This window comes from Apium graveolens, chromosome 10 (genome assembly GCF_009905375.1).
Source record: "Apium graveolens cultivar Ventura chromosome 10, ASM990537v1, whole genome shotgun sequence".
Taxonomy (NCBI): Eukaryota; Viridiplantae; Streptophyta; class Magnoliopsida; order Apiales; family Apiaceae; genus Apium; species Apium graveolens.
The window spans coordinates 50393088-50416516 of NC_133656.1; the positions used below are offsets into that span (position 1 = coordinate 50393088).

Sequence of the window (23429 nt, forward strand, 5' to 3'; positions counted from 1 at the left end):
CTCCTCGAAAGCTCCGTCGACCAGGGAAATATGGAGGCTAATTCGACCAGGATTGGTCAAACAGGATTCCTGGTCGAACTATATATAAAAAAAGAAAAGAGAAAAAGGGAAGAAAAAACAAAATTCCTGAAAAAATTGCAGAAACAGAGGAAATTCCTTAAAAATTTTCTGAAAATATAACAGAGGAAATTCCTTAAAAATTTTCTGGAAAATATGAATATTTTCAGAAAATGAGGAATAAATCCAGAAATTAAAGGAAAAATCCCATAATTAAGGGAAAATTCCAAAAATTAAAGGAAAAATCCCAAAATTAAGGGAAAATTCCAGAAGTTAAAGGAAAAATCCCAGAATTAAGGGAAAATTCCATAAGTTAAAGGAAAAATCCCAGAAATGAGGAATAAATCCAGAAATTAAAGGAAAAATCCCAGAATTAAGGGAAAATTCCTGAAAATTAAGGAAAAATCCCATAAATTAAGGAAAAATTCCTAGAAATAAAAGTAACTTCTAAATAATAGGAATAAAGGCAAATCGTTGTAAGGGAACGAATGAACCTAACTTCTACAAAACCTTTTCACGGTTTCCCAGAAGTTGGGGGGAAAATGATAGGGAATTAAATAAGGTCTGAGTATATAATTAATATGACATTAATTATATCAGAATTAGGCCAGCAACCAGGCCTATTTGAGAGGGCCCAAAACCCAGAATATTAATTAATTTCGTAATTAATTAATAAGGGATAAGTCAACTGATAAGATAAGTCCTAGAGGGGAAATAAATCATTGGCCTCCAAGGAACCTCGGGGGATAAGGAATCAGCTTCCTACCACTTAGGACTCCAAAGTCCATTCTAATTCTGAGACTTGCCCACCAAGTCTCGTAACCCAAGTCCAATTTAAAGACTCCCAACATCTATATAAGGGGCCTCACTCCACGAATAAGAACTACATTTTTTGACTTGATCCTTGGCATACATCAAGGTACATAGTCATCTTGTTAAGGCAGATCGAGTCACGAAATATAAGAGCGGTCAAATCGAGCCTCGAAGCTCACGTTCCCTAGTAATCAATACATCAATTATTATATATACCTTAGTTTTTGATCCATAACAGTGCATACTACGGTTGCTGAAAACCAGGGGGTTGTACTGCTTAGCTGGATATTTCTGATAAGGTTGTTGAACCGCATTCTGAGTGTTGCTCCAGCTGAAATTAGGATGATTGCGGTTGTTGGGATGATAGGTGGCTGGCACTGGTTGCTGCGATCACTGGAAGTTGCTCACAAACTGAGCTGATTCACTAGAAATTGTGCACTGATCAGTCTCATGGGAACCAGCACATAGCTCGGAGATACTGGTGATTTGATTAACTCTATAATTAGTCAAAGTGTCCACCTTCATCGTCAAAGCCTTAAGTTGGGCAACGATAACAGTTGCTGCGTCCAACTCCAGAATTCCTACGACTTTTCCTTGAGTCAGCCTCTGAGAAGGATTCTGGTACTCATTACCAGCCATAAGTTCAATAAGTTCATAAGCTTCATCGTAGCTTTTAGCCCACAAGGCTCCTCCTGATGCTGCATCAAGCATGGGTCTAGTAGTAGCACCCAATCCATTGTAGAAACAGTTGACAATCATCCAATCAGGCATGCCATGGTGTGGGAACTTCCTTAGCATCTCCTTATATCGATCCCAAACCTCATACAGAGATTCTCCTATTTGCCGAGCAAACTGGGTAAGAGCATTCCTGATTGCAACAGTCTTCGCCATAGGGAAGAATTTAATGAGAAACTTTTGAGCAAGATCTTCCCAAGTGGTGATAGACCCTGCTGGTAGAGAATGTAACCAACACTTAGCCTTGTCCCTTAGAGAGAATGGGAAGAGTCGCAGCTTGATAGCATCTTCAGTCACATCATTGAACTTGAAAGTGTCGCAGATCTCGATGAAATCCCTGATGTGCATGTTGGGGTCTTCAGTAGGAGAACCCCCAAACTAAAATGAATTCTGTATCATCTGAATCATGCTTGACTTGATCTCAAAAGTGTTAGCCTTGATGGCTGGTCTGATGATGCTTGAATGAATGTCATTAATCTTAGGCTGAGAATAGTCCATCAAAGCCTTCATATTTTCCACATGATCACCCATCTCTACTAAAGCTGGTTCTTCAACTTTCTCTTCTTCTTCTACCTTCTTTTCTTCCTCAAAAACTTCCTTACGAACCACTATCGCTTCCTCCTCGGCTTGATCCAGATTTCTCTTACGAGTTCGCAAACGCGTATGCATACACCCTCGCTAGAGTACCTAAAATAAAACAAGGAAACAGCTAAGTAACAATGTCCGAGTCAATAAACTTTAACAACCACTGATGGAAAATACATAAACTAATAATTAACACTGCATTCCCCGGCAGTGGTGCCAAAAACTTGTTAGTCGCTAAACATGCGTTAATAATACATGCAAGTATACGTGTTCGCAAGTAGTATAGAATCTTTTCTAGTTCGTTCCCACAGAGACTGTATTGGTTAACTAATTAATTCACACACTTAAGCAACAATATATGGTTATTATTCAATGCTAAGACGATAACAAATTGAGGTTGTTATAACTAAGAATTAAACTATCTATTATAAGTAAGAGAATAAGATTGATTAAATTAATATATATGACAAACATGGGATTCTAACTTCATTAAATACTTCATTCAATAGCCTTATTGTTCTCAACCTTAGCATGCAATGGTGATGACACTAATCAGGCAATACGAAACTAATTCTTAGTTACCTACGAATCATGCATAATAAATACATGAACCTATGCTAGCATGACAAGTTCTAAATCCTTAAATTCACTGTCGCTTCATTAAGAATTAACATGTTATCTTATAAGTTCACGACGCTCATAAGATGAATACGCACAACCAATACTAGGCTATCAATCAATCACCACATACTAAGGCATCGAAACAATTTAACTAAAGAAATCCATAAATAAATCCGCTAGAACCCCATGATAACGATTAGCCCATAATCGGACTCATCATCAACGTGAGTTCCGATGAAAGCATGGTATAACAAACGTAGTCTTTATAACGAATAATTAAAACCTAGTACAAAACAAGAGTAAGGTTCACAAGTAAGAAAACTAGCATCCAAATACAACTTAAAACAAAGATTCACAAGTAAAAACAAGATCTTCTTCGTCTTCGTTAAATCGTGCTAAAACGGTCTTTTTACGACTCTCCTTGCGCTCTGGTACGTCTCTCTCATGAAAATATTCTTATTTGAATATATATAGCAGCTCTTTGCAATCTGGAAGTCTCCCCACTTAAAATCGAATTAGAATCAGGAGTCATATTTTTCGCACCGGCGCGGCCGCGCGCTATCACAGCGCGGGTGCGATGCCTTTCTGGAATCCTAGCGCAGCCCCGCGCTATCACAGCGCGGGCGTGCCGTCCATATGGGAAAAACTCAGATTTCATCTTTGTCCTTGCTACTTTGAGCCAGATTTCCACGAGCTTCTATTCCAACACCACCTTAACACCAAATTAGCACCAAAACAATGCTAATTCACCTGATTAACAGATTAATGCCTGAAATGCAAAAACACTAGAAAACACGTTAAAACACTTAACGACTTGAGTACAAATGCATCAATTCAAAGCTTATTAGAGCATTATAAAGTGTCATAAATGCCACTCAACACACATCTGCAAAAACTCCCATGGCCACTATAACTAAGCTTGAATTAAACACTACTGAAAAGTCTGTGGATATTTTAAGCTATAGAGGCATGGTTGGCTCACTTCTGTACTTAACAGCTAGTAGGCCAGATATAATGTTTGCTACTTTTCTTTGTGCTAGATTTCAGGCTGATCCTAGAGAATCTCACTTAGTAGCTATTAAGAGAATTTTCAGATATCTCAAGGGAACACCAAGACTTGGCATTTGGTACCCTAGAGATTCTGTTTTTGATCTAACTGGTTATTCAGACGCAGATTATGCAGGTTGTAAAATAGATAGAAAAAGTACAACAAGAACCGGTCAATTTCTAGGAAACAAGCTTGTGTCCTGGTTCAGTAAAAAGCAAAATTCAGTTTCTACTTCTATAGCTGAAGCTGAATATATTGCTGCTGGTAGTTACTGTGCATAGATTTTATGGATGAAAAACCAACTGTTAGACTATGGTCTACAAGTGGAGAAAATTCCTATTTTCTGTGATAACACAAGTGTAATTGCCATCATTGAAAATCCAGTACAACATTCAAGAATAAAGCACATAGACATCAAGTACCACTTCATTAGAGAACATGTGATGAATGGTACTGTGGAACTTCATTTTGTTCCAAGTGAAAAGCAGCTTGCAGATATCTTTACCAAGCCACTTGATGAATCCATCTTTTCTAAGTTGGTAAGTGAGTTAGGTATGCTTAATTATTCATAAATTATTTCTGATAATTTTGCAAGCTATAATGCAGCCAGAAACTTAATTAATTTTTCTGTTTTAGATGAAATTTTGGCTAAGTCAAAATTTACATCTCGATGGATGCTTATTATCCATCAAGTTCGATCATCCGTTGGAATAGTATATCTTAATAAAAATCAATTACTTTTCTGGATTATTTTATACACGACGGATAACTGTTTTATCCTCATCCATCGAATTGTCTACATCTTAGCCGTTAAAAGTACTGAACATTATCCATCGGATATACTTACAGTCTGTAAGTATATCACGACGGATAATTGACAGAATTTTGACAGTTTATTTTATTTTAAACGACTATTTTAGGAAAGAATGGAGTTTCTTGTGTGATGTAGTTACCAAAGTGTTTTTTTGGTAAGATCAGTAACTTTGATTCTGTCAATACTACTATGCTTGCCATGTTTTACATGATTCTTACTGATAAGTATTTCAATTTTAGTGATGCTGTTATGTTTGAGTTATGATATAAGTTCAGAGAGGTTAATAAGAGATCCAAACATATCTATTATGCTAGATTCCTTGATTATTGCTAACCATATCTGTGAAGATCTTGTAATTGAGAACCCAACCAACAAATTAGATTGTTGGGTTCAAGAAAGAAGGGTAATTGTAGACTCGAATAGAGCTGATCACCACAAGGAGGTGCCCTTGGTTTATTTTCGAATCATGGAGGGCCCTCAGGTAAGTGAGGTAAGCGCCACTATCTCTACTAATCCAACCTCACAAATTTCTTTGCCTTTGAGTGTAGCTATGGAATCTGTGTCAATAAGGAAATTAGCTCACTTCTAGCTTCATCCTCCCAAAAGGATGTCACTATTGAAACAAGCTCCCAACCAGGAGCACAGGCCAAGAGGGGAAGGGACACAAGCTCACCCCAAACTTATGCCAGAAAGAAGAGATCTAAAACCATTGGGGATGCATAGGGAACACATACAGTGTAAACTGAAGCTAAAGACTCAGGCACTGCACCACATGATATGGAGTCACCGCCAAAATCTTTAGTAATAGAAGCACCATAAACACCAAACTCTCCCACAAATTCTCTGGATATGGATATGATCAACACATCAATTCCTGATTCCCCTTCTTTAACTCTGTTGGGGAAGCCAAAATTTAGTGCAAGTGAGCATCATCTTTTGGATGATTTGTTGGCTCACTTGCCAATTCTTTGAGGAACTATTGAGAAATCTGTGCCCAAATTTTCATCAATTTGCACAGAGTCTACAATAGCATCCACTCGAAACTCATTCATTTCTTCCATTCCGATGGATATTGTTCATCCGTCGGTTAGTGATTGTATCCTGACAGATGTGCCTAACAGCAGTCATCCGTCAGCTAGGCCAACTACTATCCCGATGGATGTTCCTCATCCGTCGGTGCTCTCTACACACACTGAAATTTCAACAATTCTTACAAGTGTAGATGAGTTAGTAGTTGTACAATCACTCTTAGGACTGAGGGAAGGGAGTGAAATGAGTGAGAGGCTGGGTTGCTCCTAGGCAAAAGGAGGGGAAAAGAGTGAACTCATGCAGGCTATTTATTCCAGCCTGGAAAAAGAAAATGAGAGGAGTTCCACCTTAGAAGATGAAGGTGAGGGTGTGAGGGTGGTGAGACAAGGGGAGCCCTTGATGCAAGAACATAGAGAAAATGAGAGAAATGCAGGTAAAGGAGAAATAAGGATGGACATCATTGTTAGTGAGTCAATGAATGTCAATGATGTAGACAGAGAGAAAATATTTCAGCATGATCAAGCTGTCATAGATTCCCTCTCTTTGGATGCTGAGACATTTACTCATCCTGTTCCAGCATATCAGCTTTTAGCTGGACAGGGCAATGAGAATGCAGAAAAGATGCTTAACTTGGTGCATACAACTGAATCAATGCAAAGAGCAAATGATGCCATCACAGCCATGCCACCTAAAGATGGTGATGATGTTGACTATGGTACTGGTGAGTCGAAAGACTTCTTTGGAGATGAGGATGGTGATGGAGAAGAGTTCATAGACATAGGGGGAGAAGTATGCCCTAGATCTAGATCAAACATTCCTCCTTGGGTGTTTTCTAAAGAGTGTGATGAGCAGCATTTCTAAACAACTCTTTTCCATATCATTCAACAGACACACAATGCTCTTCAAGCCACTACCAATGCTAGCACCAAGCAGCTTCTACAGACACACCTCAATTCTCTACAACTACATCAAATCCAATCCCTTCAACACAACCAAGATGTCACTTCAATCAAAATAGAGATTGACCAAGTCAAGAATGATGTCTCTGATAGATTGTATGCTAAATTTCCAGATACAACAGTGCTTGACATCAACAGAAAGTTGAGGAAGAATTCTAATCTTGTAACTAAAATGGATTCATTGGACACAAGACTGAGAGCATTAGAAGCCTCTCTCACAGCTATTCATCTTCATCAAGCACAACAAACTCAATTGCTCCAAAAGCTAGTGGCTGCACAAAATTCCACCTCCACTCTACTCGATGATAACAAAAAGGGGGAGAAAGATCCAAACATCCCAATTAATCAAGGAGAGCCAACCAGTGAGGGGGGCATGTGATAAATGTTCAAATCAGTCAAGTAATAGTTCCAGAAATTACTTTGCCAAAGCCACCAGTACTAGACATCATTGATCTGATCCAAATAGCAGCTGCTAAGCTTGATACAAAGACAAATCTCAAGATGCTTGATGTTGCAGCTGTTGAGAAGGAACTAAATGAATAATGGAAGAAGATTGATACAGATATTCAGAAGAAATTTGGTCAGCTACAGAAACCAGACAAGACTTTTCATCACCATTCTCAAGTCAAGCAAATCTCAGTGCATGAAATGAGTCTAGGTAACTTGAAAAAAGGCCAAACTTCATGCATCAAATCTCCAAAAGATAATCCGATTTTGAAGCCTAAAAGGAACCATCCAAAGTCATTAGACAAGAATCCTTTAGATCTCATATTTGAGACTCCAAAACTAGATGAAAAGAAGTTGTTGGCAAGGTCCATAGCATTTTACAAAGATCCATCTTATTCAGTACAAAAGAAGAGAATTGCAAAAATTTACAGGAATGGAAAAGAGATATGTGTGGTGGCTGGTCACCCTCAGTTTCTAGCAGCAAAAAGGGAAGAAAAAGAATAATTAAGCAAGAAAAGAGGCAAGTTACTTTATATTATAAGAAGCTCAAACATAAGACATAGCAAGCTGCTATAGTAGCCAAACTTCAAGTTGTGAAAGTTGCAACTGAAATCTCTGAAAAACCACCCGTGATTACTGAAGCTCAGGGTCAGCAAATACAAAATGAACCTCCACAGAAAAGAAAATTCAGATACGAACTACATTCCAAAAGGGAATTGGACTTCAGTGATGAGGAAATGGAAGACTATATTCCCAAACAGTCTACCACTTCAACTCAAACATCCAAGCCCTCAGTGGTACATGAGGAATTCAAGGTAGATCCAACAAAGAATTTTCATGGTGAACCTATAATTCCTAAGGATGAGCCAATAGACTGGGAAAATTTTCCAATTCCTGAGTTCAACTTACCTATCTTCAACAAGCCAAAGAAAACAAAGATAAGAGCAACCAAGAAGGTCAAGCCTATGACTCTCAGAACCAAGACCCTAACCAAATCTCAACCTACAGTCAACAAGGGAGATCTTTTATATATATGTGACATCAAGGAGTTTTCAGATATAAACCTCTACTTGGATGAATTGGAATAAGTAAGAGGGATTGATGCTTATAGACATCTTCCTGAAAGACTGGTGTTTAAGTATAAGGGAGGGAAATAAATCATATGGCCACTTCACAGGATTCTTCAAGAAAGCTAATCTGTATTGATAAAGGTCTTCTTATCCTTCAAGAAAAACTTTGGTTTCAATGTAACTGAAAGGAAATTGGTCCTAAAGAAGATAGAAGATCTAAGGAGTGATAAAGCCAAGAATGCACTTCCAAGAACTCTAACAATTCCCTTCACAGGAAGAAGAGTGCATTTGAGGCCTTATTGGCTGATGGAATTCATGGACAACAAGGGTGTTAAAAGATTCTTCATAATGGATGACCAATTGGGTATCTCTAGCAATGAGACTCTATTGGAAATGCAAGAAAAGCTGGATCTATCTGAAGCTGATGAACTTGAATTCCACAGAAAAATTCAGAATCAAATAGAAGAGAATGACAAGAAGCTTTGGAAGAAATCCAGACAATCAAGTAGAAATCATCTACTCAGACTAGAGGAGCACCTTGATAATGGTTGTGAGAACTCTTTGTACACTTTGCTTTGTTCAATTTTCAATAAACTTGTAGCACTTGTCAGTTTTATCTACTATCTTTTAATCAGTATATTTAGGGTGTTTTGTTATCATCAAGTTTCTCTTAATTTATGGCTGCAATTCCAATAGACATAAATTGGGGGAGATTGTTAGAAATATGTTGTGAACTTGATGATAAGTTAAACAAAACACCTTAGTAGATTTGACTTAGTGAATTTTGTACCTCTCGACGGATGATGTAATTTAGTCCCGACGGATGAACTTTATAGTCCTGACGGATGACAATCTGACATCCATCGAGAGTGTAGCTTATGTAACAAATAAGTAATATAGCACATTTCTGCAAAGAACATGTTTTAGTCTAGTAGATTGTGTAGGGTTCTCAAAGTCATGTTGACTACTAGATTGATATGCAGAATAGGTTGACTAATTATAAATATAAGATGTCTTGTAATTCTATATAAATAAAATAGAGTCAAGTGACAGATAGACTCCCGACGGATGATCTACAAGGCTCCCGACAGATGATCTACAAGGCTCCCGACAGATGATCAACATAATCCCGACAGATGTTCAACTTACTCCCGAGGGATGATCATATTCAAAATAGCTGTTGATAGTGATAACACAGTCACATGCGTCGGGTGTTTGCAAAAGGAATGTGGTAGCCTGTTAAGCAGAATTTTGAGAACAAAGAAGCATTACCATTTCCATGCTAATGGAAGATATTCAAAGATGCTGGAATAGAGTAATGAAGCAGGATGGAGTTAAACTAGATATAGTTTTGTTTTATTATCTTGTCTTACTGTCATGTAACTTGGTGATATATAAATCAAGTGTAGCAAGTAGAACATTTTGAAGGGTTTCGAGCACATAAACGCAACGGAAAAGTAATTAAAAACGTCAAAAATCAGAATTTTTGAAACCCACCGCAGGATCCATGCGAAAAACATATATTTAATTCGTAGATTAGATTGTTTACCTTAAGAAGCTTTACCAATTGGTTGATTAATGGAGATCCAAAGCTTGTTCAATCACCACGCATCCCGCTCTCGCGATATACGCTCTATCGGTATCCACACAAATGCTTGAACTCAAGGATTGAATATGTACGAGCACAAACTCATTTTTTCTTACTCTCTCCATCTTCTCCCTTGGTGGCTAGGGTTTTAGTAAAAGTCTTGCTTGCAAAATCAGCGACATAAGAGATATTATATAGAGAGTAGAAAAATGAATTATAACTCTTAACTAATTAGGAGTTATTATTAATTCAAAATTCTTCTTCGTATTATAATTAAGTCTCACTTAATTATTTAACAAATAAATTTCATAATTAATATTAGTAAATTCAAATATCAGTATTTATCTAATTAATTAAGTCATACTTAATTAATATTATAAATAATTCAAATTACTTTAATATAATTTAAATCCAATTTAAATTAAATAATCCTTCAAGCATGCTTAGTGTGTGACCCTATAGGTTATTATTACATTGGCAATGAATTTTAAATCTAATTTAAAATCGTAAACAATGAGCGGCATCTAGTAATACATCATTGCTACCCAAGTAATAATAATTGAATCGGTGATCAATTAAACCTTTTGTGAATAATGTACAATGTAATATAATCCCTTTAACCAAATATTATAGATTAAACTAGAGGCATGTAATGTGTCATCCTCATCATAGTTTAATCCAAGTTTCCTTAATCAATGAGTAGACTATCATATCAAATCAACATTTTGAGTGTGGCCACGCATTTCATAGTCTAGCTCACACATGAGGCCAATAATATCACTCCTAAAATCAGAGGGTTAAATCCCATCTAGATCATTCATATTTCTCATACGATTCATAATATACCCAATGTCCACTTTTATCATTACCCGGTCAAGGATAACTTTTAATGGAATAAATGTATATTAATTCTCGTATAGAAATATAATGACTTCAGGTCTAAGGACCATTACATCATTATCACTATGAGAATTACTTATGACACAACAGACATATAGAATCTCACATTGGGTCTGTCCAGCACCATGTACATATACATTTGCCTATGTTTTTGATTTGGTATCACTATACCTATGCTCAATGGGATGTGATCATCAGTCAACAAACACACCAGTCTTAATGCATTATTATTGTCCCTTAATAATAATACTCGACTAGGGACCTTTAGGAATATTGATAATATTCTCATAATCTCATTTCTAAGTCACGTACTTACAGATATAGAATTGCATATCATATTCCAAGGACATTTATTAATCTAACATTTATATCGCAGTAAATTAAGAATTAATAAATTATAAAGAGTATAATCGATAGAACATAAACATTAATAATCCTATTGTCTTAAAATAAAACATCATAGTGTTGTCTCTAGGGCACAAACACTAACAATTTCCCACTTACACTAGAGCCAATCACCCATGTATCTAATACTAATGTAACTAGTATGACCATTGTACTTCTGTTGCGACAAAGCCTTAGTCAGTGGGTCTGCAACATTATCATTACTATGCACTTTACATTTATATCTCCTTAATCATTAATCTCATTAATAAGGCGATATTGCCTAAGGACATGCCTAAATAGTCTCCATGGCTGTTTCAAAAAATATCAATATATTCGGCTTCCATAGAATCATTAATGTTCTTGCTGTGAACTATTCAAGCTAACATCAATTATATTTAGATAAAACACAAAAAAAACATAAACTCGTAATCATCCTTGTCTGTCCAAAAATTAGGTTCAGAAACTAGAATCAGTGTAACCCATTACAACCAGTTCCCTATCTTCTCCATACACCAAAAATAAATCTTTAGTCCTCTTTAAGTACTTAAGAATATTCTTGAAAACTATCAAGTGACCCTCACCTAGATTAGACTGGTATCTGATCGTCATGCTCAAAGCATATAAAATATCATGATAAATACATATCATTGTACATATTATAGATCCAATTGCTGACGCATCTGGAACTTTCTTAAACGGCCCTTATCATCTAATGATTTAGGGGGCAATTATCTTTTGAGATCACTATCCCATGAGACATCGAAACATATCCTTTCATTGTCTATTGAATCATAAAATTATGTAATACTTTATCAATGTATGTACTCCGACTATGTCGATTAATCTTTTCAATCTATCTCTATAGATCTTGATCCCTAATATATATGTAGCATCGCCTAAGTCTTTCACCGAGAAACTATTTCTCAACCAAGTCTTAATAGCTGAAAGGCATATGTCATAGCCTATTTGTTTATTCGAGGATTTAACTCAACTCAAATAAGAATGTAATAAGTAAATAGTGGATCTGTCGTCAGAGAGATCTCACAAAGTAACATCTGTCAAAGGGTTAAGGAACATTATTCATCTACAGACTTGAAGACTTAATTCACTGGAAGAAGCTCAAGAAATTGATCAAGCCTCAGTGATATAAATCAAGATTGTGGATTTAATCAAGTGACAGAGATCTCGTCAGGGTATCAATTAGTTACAAGGATTTAGTCTGAAGAAAATCAGAGTATCAAAGTCAAGACATGAAGAAACGTCACGAAAGTTAGTCACTCATGAACCAGACAGTACATCAAGTGTCAACATTGAAGTGGTGGAATTGATTCATAATTTCAGTGATTATCAGAAGATATTCAGAAGAATGGATGCTGCTCAAGATTAGTATTAATTCTCTATTAATTAATTAAGTCATATAATTTAATTAAGAAAATAAATTATATCTGCAAATATTAATTTATTGATTAATTGAATTAATTGATTAATTAATTCAGAATTAATATTAAGGATTTTCAGGATTCTAATTGGTTTAAAATCTATTTAAATTCAAACAAGACAAACTAATTGTATTAGTATGACAATCGGTATGACAATCAATAGTCATACCGAAAGTCATGATAATTTATTTAATTGTCTTGTTAGAATTTTTATTAGAGTAAAAATCTGTTATTAATTTCAGCAAGACAATTTGATTGTACTAATATGACAATCGGTATGACAATCAATAGTCATACCGAAAGTCATGCCAGTACAGTTGATTGTCCTACCGAAAGTCTTGTTAGTTCAAAAGAATAGTCCTACCGATTGTCATTGCAGTTCATTTCCATTTCGGCTGTTATGATAAAAGAAGCAGAAGACATTCATTAAACACACTTGAATACACAGCCAACCATTTGAAGAACACAAAACAAACAGAAGCAGAGAAATTATTGTAAAATCCTCAGAGCATTTATTTCTAGCAGTTATTGTTAAATCCAATCCACTAGAAATTCTTTTGTTGTTCTTGTGTAACTATCTAGCGGATCAAAATCCCTAGAACTTAATCTCAAATCGCTTTTACCATTTGATTTTAAAATAGAAAAAGTTCATGTCGAATTTATTCTAAATTTGTGATAATTAATTTGAGATTAATTCCTTGTAACAGATACCGTTGTTGTGACTCATTTCAAGTTTAATAAAAGTTTTATTTAACTTGAATTTTATTTCAATTCTTATTCCGCATTTTATTCGATTAAACGGTAAAGTTTGTATTCAACCCCCCTTCTACAAACATATTGGGACCTAACAATTGGTATCAGAGCCTTCTGATTAACGTACAAATCTAGATCCTAGACTTTTGTGTTTCTTTCACTCCTTGAATTTTTTATTCACTCAAAAAATTCATAATGACTACACAAAAAGTTGGAACCGTTAAAATTCCACTTTTCGATAAAGAAAATTATGTTATGTGGAAGAAGAAGATGCTACTGTTTTTACAAGTTGCTAATCCCAAATATCTGCAAGTGTTAAAGAAGGGTCCAAAAATTCCTATGGTTATTGAACCAGAGGTAATAGAAAATGATGTGGTGATCACCAAAGCAAGAACTTATGTGAAAGATCCTGAGGATTTCTCTCCTGCTGAAATAGAAGAAGCCTCCCTGGATGCTAGCCTACAATTAATTTTAGTAGATTCCCTTAATCCCTTGATGAATAGACATGTGATGAATTGTAAAGATTCCAAACATATCTGGGAAACTATTGAGGTTATTAATGAAGGCACAGAGGAAGTTAGGGAGAACAAGTTAGAAATCCTAACCTCTGAGTATGAATACTTTAAATCCAATCCAGGAGAAGGAATCACTGAAGTGTTTGAGAGGTACAATGCATTGATCAACAACCTGAACATTAATGGTAAATACTATTCCATCAGGGAGGTCAACAAAAAGTTCCTTTTAACACTACCAACTCATCTCAAACATAGAATCACTGCCATAAGAGAAGCAAGAGATCTGAGTGAGATTTCTTTGGAAAGGCTCTATGGTGTGTTAAAGACTTATGAGTTGGAGCAGATTCAGCAGAAGGAAGTTTACGGGAAAGGAAGAGTGGTCAGCACGTATACTGCTCTAGTAGCTGATGAACATCAACAACAATCTCAACAGTCAGAAAGAATGGTACAGTCTTCCAAGGTTGAAGAAAATGTGATAGTAGCAGAATTTGATCCTCCTACTACAAATCAATCAGGAGATGATTATTATTCCTTGGAACAACTGGAGCAATTGGAGGATGAGTCAATGGCCCTTATTGTCAAGAGATTCTTAAATGTCAGATTCAAAAGGAATCCCAAGTTCAAGTACAAGTCCAACTACAACAGATTCCAGAAAGGTGGATCTTCATCCTCTAACACCAGCAGTGGTGGGTATAAAACAGGGATGGTTGATCGAAGCACCATTCGATGCTTCAACTGCAATGAGTTGGGACACTTTGCCACAGAATGCAGGAAGCCAAAACAAGTTAGGAAGAACTCTTACAATTCTAATCAGAAGAGTAAATATGAAAGGGCTTACCTGGCAAAGGGAAGAAGCTGGGATGATGCTGACAGTGAAGATGAAGAAGTTGGGAATCTTGATCTCATGGCTAGTGATGCAAACACCTCATCGTCAAGAAAAGAGGTAAAATTTACTGATGCTGAATTAGTTTATCATCTAGGAGGTTCCTTAGATTATGCTCGTCGTGATAATGAATTGTTAAATCAACAAATCAAAGACCTTGAGAAAGAGGTCAATGAATTAAGACTTGTGCACATTAATCAAGATAAATTAAAAGAACAAGTATCTTTTCTAGAGAATAGAGTTGGCTGTTATAGACAAATTGAAACTATTCTCAAAGACAAGATCACCGGTCTTGAGGCTAAGGTTAAAGCTTACTTTAATTCTTGTTCGAAGTCCAAAGAGTTTTACAATAAGCAAGTTGTTAATCAAACATCTGGAATAGGTTATGATTACAATGCTGCTATTGGAAAATTAGGCATAAACTCCCCTCCTCATGTCTGTGCTAAAGGAAGGGAAGTACCACATGTGCTTAAGGGTGTTGATGAACCCCTCTATAAAGAATCAATTGCTGAACCATTTGATGAGACCTCATTTATTATTCAAGAAGAAATCCGTGCTGAAGATAATGCTAATGAGAAAGCTGTCTCCAAGTCAAGTGTGTCAAAAGTTTCAGTCAAGGTTGTGAAAGCAACTGTGACTAACTTAGACACACATGAGTTGGATAACACAAATGCCATGTCTACCATGCATAAGTTGCCTATTGTTAATCCCTCTCATAAAGCATGTGGTGTTCCTGATTGTATGTCTTGTGCTTTTAATCTGATGTATGCTTATTTTAATGGTAAGCATGTTTCTAATGATAAGACTACTCCTCGTCAGCATGTGAATAATAGAAAGCATGATAGGTCTAAGACTGCTAGTCCTCCTAAAGCTAGAAAGGAGACATTTGTGCCTAAGCCTAAACAGAAATTTGTCAGGGCTGTTCATAAGGTCAAATGTTCATTCATTGAGAACGTTGAGAATATTAAAATTAAGAATGTTGTTTTGCCTGATAAAGGCCAATTTTACAAGTATGTCGGACCCAGCCAAGCTTGGGTTCCGAAGAAGGTCTAATCCATTTGTATTGCAGGGCATTAAACAGGTACAACCGGTAGTGTGGATTATTGACAGCGGATCGTCAAGACATATGACCGGAGATAGAGCCCTGCTATCAAATGTGGTTGAGAAAGCTGGCCCAGTAGTTACCTTTGGAGATAACAACAAAGGTTTAACGGAGGGATATGTCTGTTTGCTAGCTGGAAATGTTATCATTGAAAATGTGTATGTTGTGCAAGGACTTGAACACAATCTGCTTAGCATTAGTCAGTTCTGTGACAACGGCTACAATGTTTTATTCGACAAACTGAAGTGTCAGATTCTGCACAAGAAAAGTGAAAAACCCTCCTTAATGGGAATCCGGAAAGGAAATCTGTTCGTAGCTGACATGAACTCTGAAAGCAATCCTGAAGTCAATTGTTTCTATACAAAGGCATCGACAGATGAGAGTTGGCTATGGCACAAGAGACTTTCTCATCTCAATTTCAAAATAATGAATTCTCTTGTAAAAAGAGAATTGGTAAGAGGTCTGCCTCACCTGGAATTCTCTCCAGAAGGACTATGTGAGGCCTGCCAGAAAGGAAAGTCAAAGAAAGTAAGTCACAGAGGCACTGACACATCTTCCATAACTGGTGTTCTACAATTATTGCACATGGATTTATTTGGACCAGTTAATGTCCTTTCGATGTCAAAGAAGTGTTACTGTCTTGTGATAGTTGATGACTATTCCAAGTATACGTGGGTTTTATTTCTTCACTCTAAGGATGAAACACCACAAGTTGTGATTGATCATATCAAGATGATTGAGTTAGATTCTAATGTCCCTGTTAGAGCAATAAGGTCAGATAATGGAACAGAATTCAAGAATTCACTTCTCAATGGATTCTGTACAGACAAAGGGATTACCAGACAATTTTCAGCTCCTAGAACCCCTCAGCAAAATGGAGTGGTAGAAAGGAAGAATCGTACATTGATTGAAGCTGCAAGAACGATGTTAAGTGAATCAGGTCTTCCAATGTACTTTTGGGCTGAAGCTGTCAATACTGCATGTTATACTCAGAATCGAACTCTAATCAACAAAGACTTCATGAAAACTCCTTATGAGATTTTGAATGAACAGAAACCTTCTATCAAATACTTTCATGTATTTGGTGCCAGATGCTTTGTGCTCAAGGATGGAGATGATCGTCGTGGTAAATTCGAGGTAAAGGCATATGAGGGTATTTTTGTTGGATATGGAAGAAGATCATACAGAGTGTATATCATTGATCAACACAAAGTAACTGAAAGTGTCAATGTTACATTTGATGACACTAAACTCCTTAGTATCCAAACTGAAGATACTTCTGAGAAACTGAAGTTTGATGATATGTCAGATTCAGAATCAGAACATGGTCAAGAACCTGAGGTTGTTGCTGGTGAAGAACCTGTTAATCATGATGATACTCAAGGTAATAGTGATGGAAACTTTAGCAACAATGGAGATACCACTGTTACTGACGGAGAATCTTCAAGTCAACATGGCAATAACTCAGGGGGAGATGCTGAAGGATCATCAAGTAGGACACAACATCCCAATGAATTTCAAGGCGAATCATCAAGATCAAATCTTCCAAGACAGACTGTCTGGAATAAAGCTCATCCTTTTGAGTTGATTATTAGTGATCCAGATGTTGGAGTCAGAACTAGACGTGCTACTCAAAATGAGTGTCTGTTCTCAGGATTTCTTTCTGAGATGGAACCTAAGAAGATTGAAGAAGCACTAACTGATCCAGATTGGGTGATTGCTATGCAAGATGAACTCAATCAGTTTGAAAGTCAACAAGTCTGGAAACTGGTACCTAGACCTACACACAAGAAAGTTGTTGGTACTAGGTGGGTATTCAGGAATAAACTAGATGAAGATGGTGTGGTTACAAGAAACAAGGCTAGACTGGTAGCAAAAGGGTATTCTCAAGCTGAAGGCATTGATTATGATGAAACCTATGCTCCAGTGGCTAGACTTGAGGCCATCAGGATATTTCTGGCATTCGCAGCATTCTCAAACTTTAAAGTTTATCAAATGGATGTCAAGAGCGCCTTTCTGAATGGAAAGCTGGATGAAGAGGTATATGTAGAGCAACCTCCTGATTTTGAAGATCTAGATCATTTGGATTTTGTCTTCTTTCTTTTCAAGGCTATCTATGGGCTCAAACAGTCTCCAAGAAAATGGTATGACACTCTCTCTGAATTTCTTATTGAAAATAGCTTTATTAGAGGTGTCATAGACAAAACTCTCTTTTCTAAAAAACATAAGAATCATACTATATTAGTCCAAGTCTATGTGGATGATATAATATTTGGGTCTACTAATGATAATCTCTGTAAGAGATTTGCTAAGTTAATGCACATCAAGTTTGAAATGAGCATGATGGGAGAGCTGAAGTTCTTTCTTGGATTACAAGTAAATTAAAGGTTAGATGGAACATTTATTTGTCAATCCAAGTATCTCAAGGAACTCCTCAAAAAGTACAATCTAGAGGATTCTGCATCAGCAAGGACTCCATCAACTACAGCTGTCAAGCTTGGATCATGTGAAAACTCCATTAAGGTAGATGTCATAAGCTACAGAGGTATGATTGGCTCGTTACTCTATCTTACTGCAAGTATACCAGATATTATGTATGCTACATGCTTATGTGCAAGGTTCCAAGCGGATCCTAGAGATATTCATCTCGTTGCTGTTAAACGAATCTTAAGATATCTTAAGGGAACACCAAATTTAGGTATTTGGTACCCTAAAGAATCTGGTTTTAACCTTGTTGGATATACAGATTCAGATTATGCAGGAAGTGTTGTTGATAGGAATAGCACCTCAGGGAGTTGTCAATTCCTAGGTAGCAGACTAGTCTCATGGTACAGCAAGAAACAGCAAACAGTTTCCAACTCAACGGCCGAGGCTGAATATATTGCTGCTGGAAGCTGCTGTGCTCAGATCTTGTGGATTAGGAACCAGCTACGAGACTATGGCTCTGTATTGAACAAAATTCCTATTTTATGTGACAATACAAGTGCAATAGCCATCACCAACAACCCTGTGCAGCACTCGAGGACAAAGCACATTGACATCAGGTATCATTTTATTAGAGAGCACGTCATGAATGGTGTTGTTGAACTATTTTTTGTTCCAACAGAAGAACAAATAGCAGATATTTTCACTAAACCACTTGATGAATCCACATTTACCAGATTAGTTGGTAAATTGGGCATGTTGAATAGTTTTAGTGATTAATTTAGTTAATATCTGAGATCTGTTCTTGAATGAATTTACAAATGAATTTTTCATAAATGAAAAATTCATTTGCAAATTTATTTTATTATTGTATCATATTTCTTGCTTATTTCTATGTAATTTCTATTATCTTATCTTATTTATTTACTCAATTTGTTAATTTTAATGTCTCAGAATATTTTATTTTCTCTAAAAATATTTTTCTATGAATTTAATTTATTAAAATTCAAAAGAAATCTATTTTTGGACTGAAAATATTATTATCTCTGAAATATTTTAATTATTTTAATTTTGTAAATATTTTCTGAATTTTTACTAAGTTATATAAGTCTTTATTTCAGTACATATTTATATATATGTGTGTTTCTGTGTTTATTTTTTTTTAAAAAAGCTGATATGACAATCGGCAAGACAATTGAAATTGTCTTGCTGAAAGTCATTTCAGTTTAAATTTTGATTATTATGATTCATTATAGCTTTATACTAGCAAGACAATCGGTATGACTATCAATTGTCTTGCCAGTTATAAACTTTTATATATATATTTCTTTTATTTTATACTGGTATGACAATCGGTATGACTATCAGATTGTCATACCAGTTATAAATTTAGTGTTTATTATTTTTTACTTCTTTTATTTGTTTTCCTTCTTTTACCTGGTATGACAATCGGTATGACAATCCCGGATTGTCATACCAGTTATACTACTTAATCAGTTTTGTTGTTTTGTTCTATCATTTCGTACAACAGTTTTCTCTCATCATTTTCAAACCGAACAGTCTTGTCTCTCTCTCTCTCTTCGAACCAACAGATCTCCATTGTTACTCTTGTGCTCGAGTTCTTACTCAGCAATTTACTCCTGTTATATATACATACAGGAGTGCTGCCAAAATTTTTTCAAAACTTTTTTTTGAATCATTGTGTTTGTTGATTTTGGGTATTTTTGATTTTAATTTTAATTTCTGTTTTGTGTCTTTTGGCTTTTCAAATCTGCGTTTGTGAGTTAAGAATTTTAACGAGATACATTTCTGTCTAGATTTTTCGATTATAATTAATTTAATTCGAATTATTAAATTAATTTGAATTTTCTTAATATTATTCTAATCTTTTTCATTCACCGTGGCAAACACACAGTATATAGTTGATGAAACAGTCGTCAATCAAGCGTTAAATTTTCCATTGGACAATTTCTGTAATTTGCCCTCTGAAAATGATATCACAAACTTTTTCCATGCTATTCACTATCAGGGGGTGATCAATTTAACCAAACTTTCAAAATCCAATTTGGTGTCTGAATGGGATATTTTCTTCGATACACTTTCTAAAGTGTTTGCCAACTGCACTAAATCCAACTTTCACAACATCACTTCCACTCTGCAATATATTGGACTTGCGGTTGTTTTCAATCAAAGGATCAATTTTGGCAAACTACTTTTTCCCATTCTCTTGAGACGTCTCACTACTGCTTTACGTGTTCATTCTACAAATCGTAGGGTATCATGTTACTATGCTCGTTTTCTCCTGCTTATAGCATATCATCTTCTCACACCTGAGCACAAAGCCCTTTTTTCTAACTCTGCAGTAACCGAACCCCCTCCAGTAAGCAAAAAGATTTACACCCGCCAAGACACAACCTTCAAATTCAAGCAAGTTTCAGTACTTGTATCTGCTTTCATGGCCACTTATATTCCCTTACCTATTTTCAATCTTCCCGGTCATGAACAGCAACCTCAACCTCCAGTGGTTCAAGCCACCCAGGCTCCTCCAACATCAGATGCTCTTCCATTACAGGTAGTAATTCCTCACTCTCACTCCATTCCTACTTCTGTTGAAAGACCCCCAGTGGTCGATAGGACTGACCATGAAGTTGTAGAACCACAGCTTCAATCCCAGGTCATAGAGCCAAACACAGAGTCACAACCTATCTCAACCTCTCCCCCACTGTCTAAAATGTTACCCAGAAGATTAATAGGAAGTAGTGCATTGTTAAATGTGAGTGAACCCTCAGCTCTGACTCCTCCAAACAAAAGAAGAACTTATACTGAGGCATCTGAAAGCCCATCCTTGTCCTCCCAACAGGACATGGACTTTGAAATTGCCAATGAACAGTTACTAGAGACATTCTCTCAACAGGATGAATCTATTGAAATTCGCCATAGGGCCATGGCATCTTGTACTGAGTTAAGCACAATTCCATTACTCACAATGGAACCATACATACCCATAGATGATACTCAGGACACAGAGCAAGGAGTGCACATAGAGTCTGTTACAGTGCCTGCCATAGTTACGGCAGAAGAGCAGTCACATGCTTCTGAGGGAAAATCTGACTCTCAGCCACCCTTAATAGAGTCATTTTCTCCCCTCCCAGATCAAACACCTCTGGCTCCCTCACGGGATTCTCCACTCGCAGATTTATCTGGAGAAAGTGGAGGGCAACTCGGTCAATCTATCCCTGAAGCAATTCAGACATCTATTTCACATGAAATGATAGGTTTGACTGAGGATCGGGACTCGCGAATTCCCATTGTACCACCACTGACCTCTCTTGAAGAGGCTAGGGTGATTTTAACTGCAGGTACAGAAGAACAGCAACAGGAAGACTCCTCACGAGCAATTATATTGAGAGAAACACAAGCACGTGAGGTGAGTGAACCTAACACGAGTGAAATTCAGGTGAGAGCACACACAGACACAGATACTGAAAACCTGTTAGCTCAAATTGCTGCTCTAAAAGAAGAACTTGCTAAAAGCCAAGCTGAGGCTCAATCATTCAAAGCACAAGTGGTTGAACGGTCTTCTTCTTCCACCTCTGTCAACAATCAGCTGGCACTCATAAGGAATGATATCTCAGATCTCAAGAACACAGTCACACCAAAGCTCAATTCCATTCAGGAAACTCCAACTTTATCAGTTGATGACATTTCTAACTTCTGCTCTCTACATACAAGGATGACTTCTCTTGAAGATTTGGTTGAAATGAATCATTCACTGTATTCCTCCAGATTTCTGAAGATAGAGACAGGTATGGAACATCTGAATGAAGGGATGAAACACCTGTACTACATGATCAAAAATTCTCACTGTCCCAATGAAGAACAAAGGACTTACTTTGAAGGGCCGTCTGGTGGAGGCTCAGGCTCGGGAGGTGATGGAGGTCATGGAGGATCTAAAGGAAAGTCCGTAGAGGATCCCTCAACTAAGGGGAAGAAGAAAGAGAGTAGTGGAAAGGGGAAAGAAAAAGATACCTCTGGTGGAGACAAAAGAAAGGCTGATGATGTCTACTACAGTGGAGAACAGGATGACTTTGATATTTTTGACATTCCCACTGAACCAGTCTTGGAAGATAAAGATGGTTTATTTGAAGCTGAAGAGGAAAGTGATTTTGGAGAATGGGAAGAGGAAGCTTCAGTGGATCCTATCTTTGAGAAAGAGTTTCAGCAGCAGCAGTCAGAGATGAAAAGAAAAGAAGCTGAACTCAAAAAGGTCTCCCAGATCATTGACATGAGGAAAGACATACAAAGAACAGAAACTCTTCGAAAGCAAAGTCTTCATGACATTAAGGCTCAAGAAAGGATAAGAGATGTCAGACCGAAGATTGGTGAAAAATGGGATGAAGCTAGGAGAGTGCTTGATATGCCTCAGCTGAGCACTAACAATGATAGGCAGTTCCTACATCTTCTTGACAAGCTGGAAATCTCAAATCCTAACAATGACATGTACATGAATGCTATCAAGACTGAAGTCTCAAGGATCACAGCTGCTTTTGACATATCCCTAAATGAGATGAGCATTTTTATATATTGTCAGAGTGAAGGATCTTTCAAGGTGTCACTTCATCTGTTTGAGAATCATTCTTTGTCAGAGACTTGGGTTCTTCTCAACAAGGTAAAAAGAAGCTCAGAATTGAATGAAGTTCTTCGAGAAAGGCTTAAAGAGTTTGCCAGCAGGGCTAGTCCTCAAGTGGTCAACAATCCTCATCAGGTGAGATTCTTTAAGTCTGATTGTCTTCAAATCTATCAGCTAGATGTACAATCTCTTAAAGACTACTCAGCTAAGCATCTGGTCTGGATGGAACATCATTTAAGAACTGCTGGATACTCATCCATGTCGAAGACTCAAGCTGCTGATTTGATTCAAGCTTATTGTGAAAAGAATATTAAAAGGTACAATCAGATCAAGAATAAGCTGAAGTCAGTTGGAGTTCAACCAGTCAGACCAGCAAGCTTCACTTCAGAAAAGGATCGTGTGTTTGACAAATAGTTGCTTCAAGATTTAGAAGAAGGTGAAGTCAGAAGAGAAGACAACTGAAGTCAATTAGATCAAAACTCAATGTAATATGATTAGAGCTTTATGAATCAAGATAGACTAATGTAGATATATGTTCAGGCTAGAGGAACATCTATCTTGTATTCACTTGTAAATTTCTTTTGGAATCTGGAAAATGTTAAATATAATCTAGAACTTTTCTGCTATTTA

The 23429-nt window shown here is 36.6% G+C and overlaps 1 non-coding gene across 1 annotated transcript; it reads left to right on the plus strand.

The window, feature by feature from the left end:
* The first annotated feature begins 1639 nt into the window (after window positions 1-1639).
* On the plus strand, window positions 1640-1746 carry LOC141694230 (small nucleolar RNA R71). The gene has a single exon (XR_012563552.1). It is a non-coding gene; the product is annotated as a small nucleolar RNA R71 (small nucleolar RNA).
* Window positions 1747-23429: the final 21683 nt, after the last annotated feature.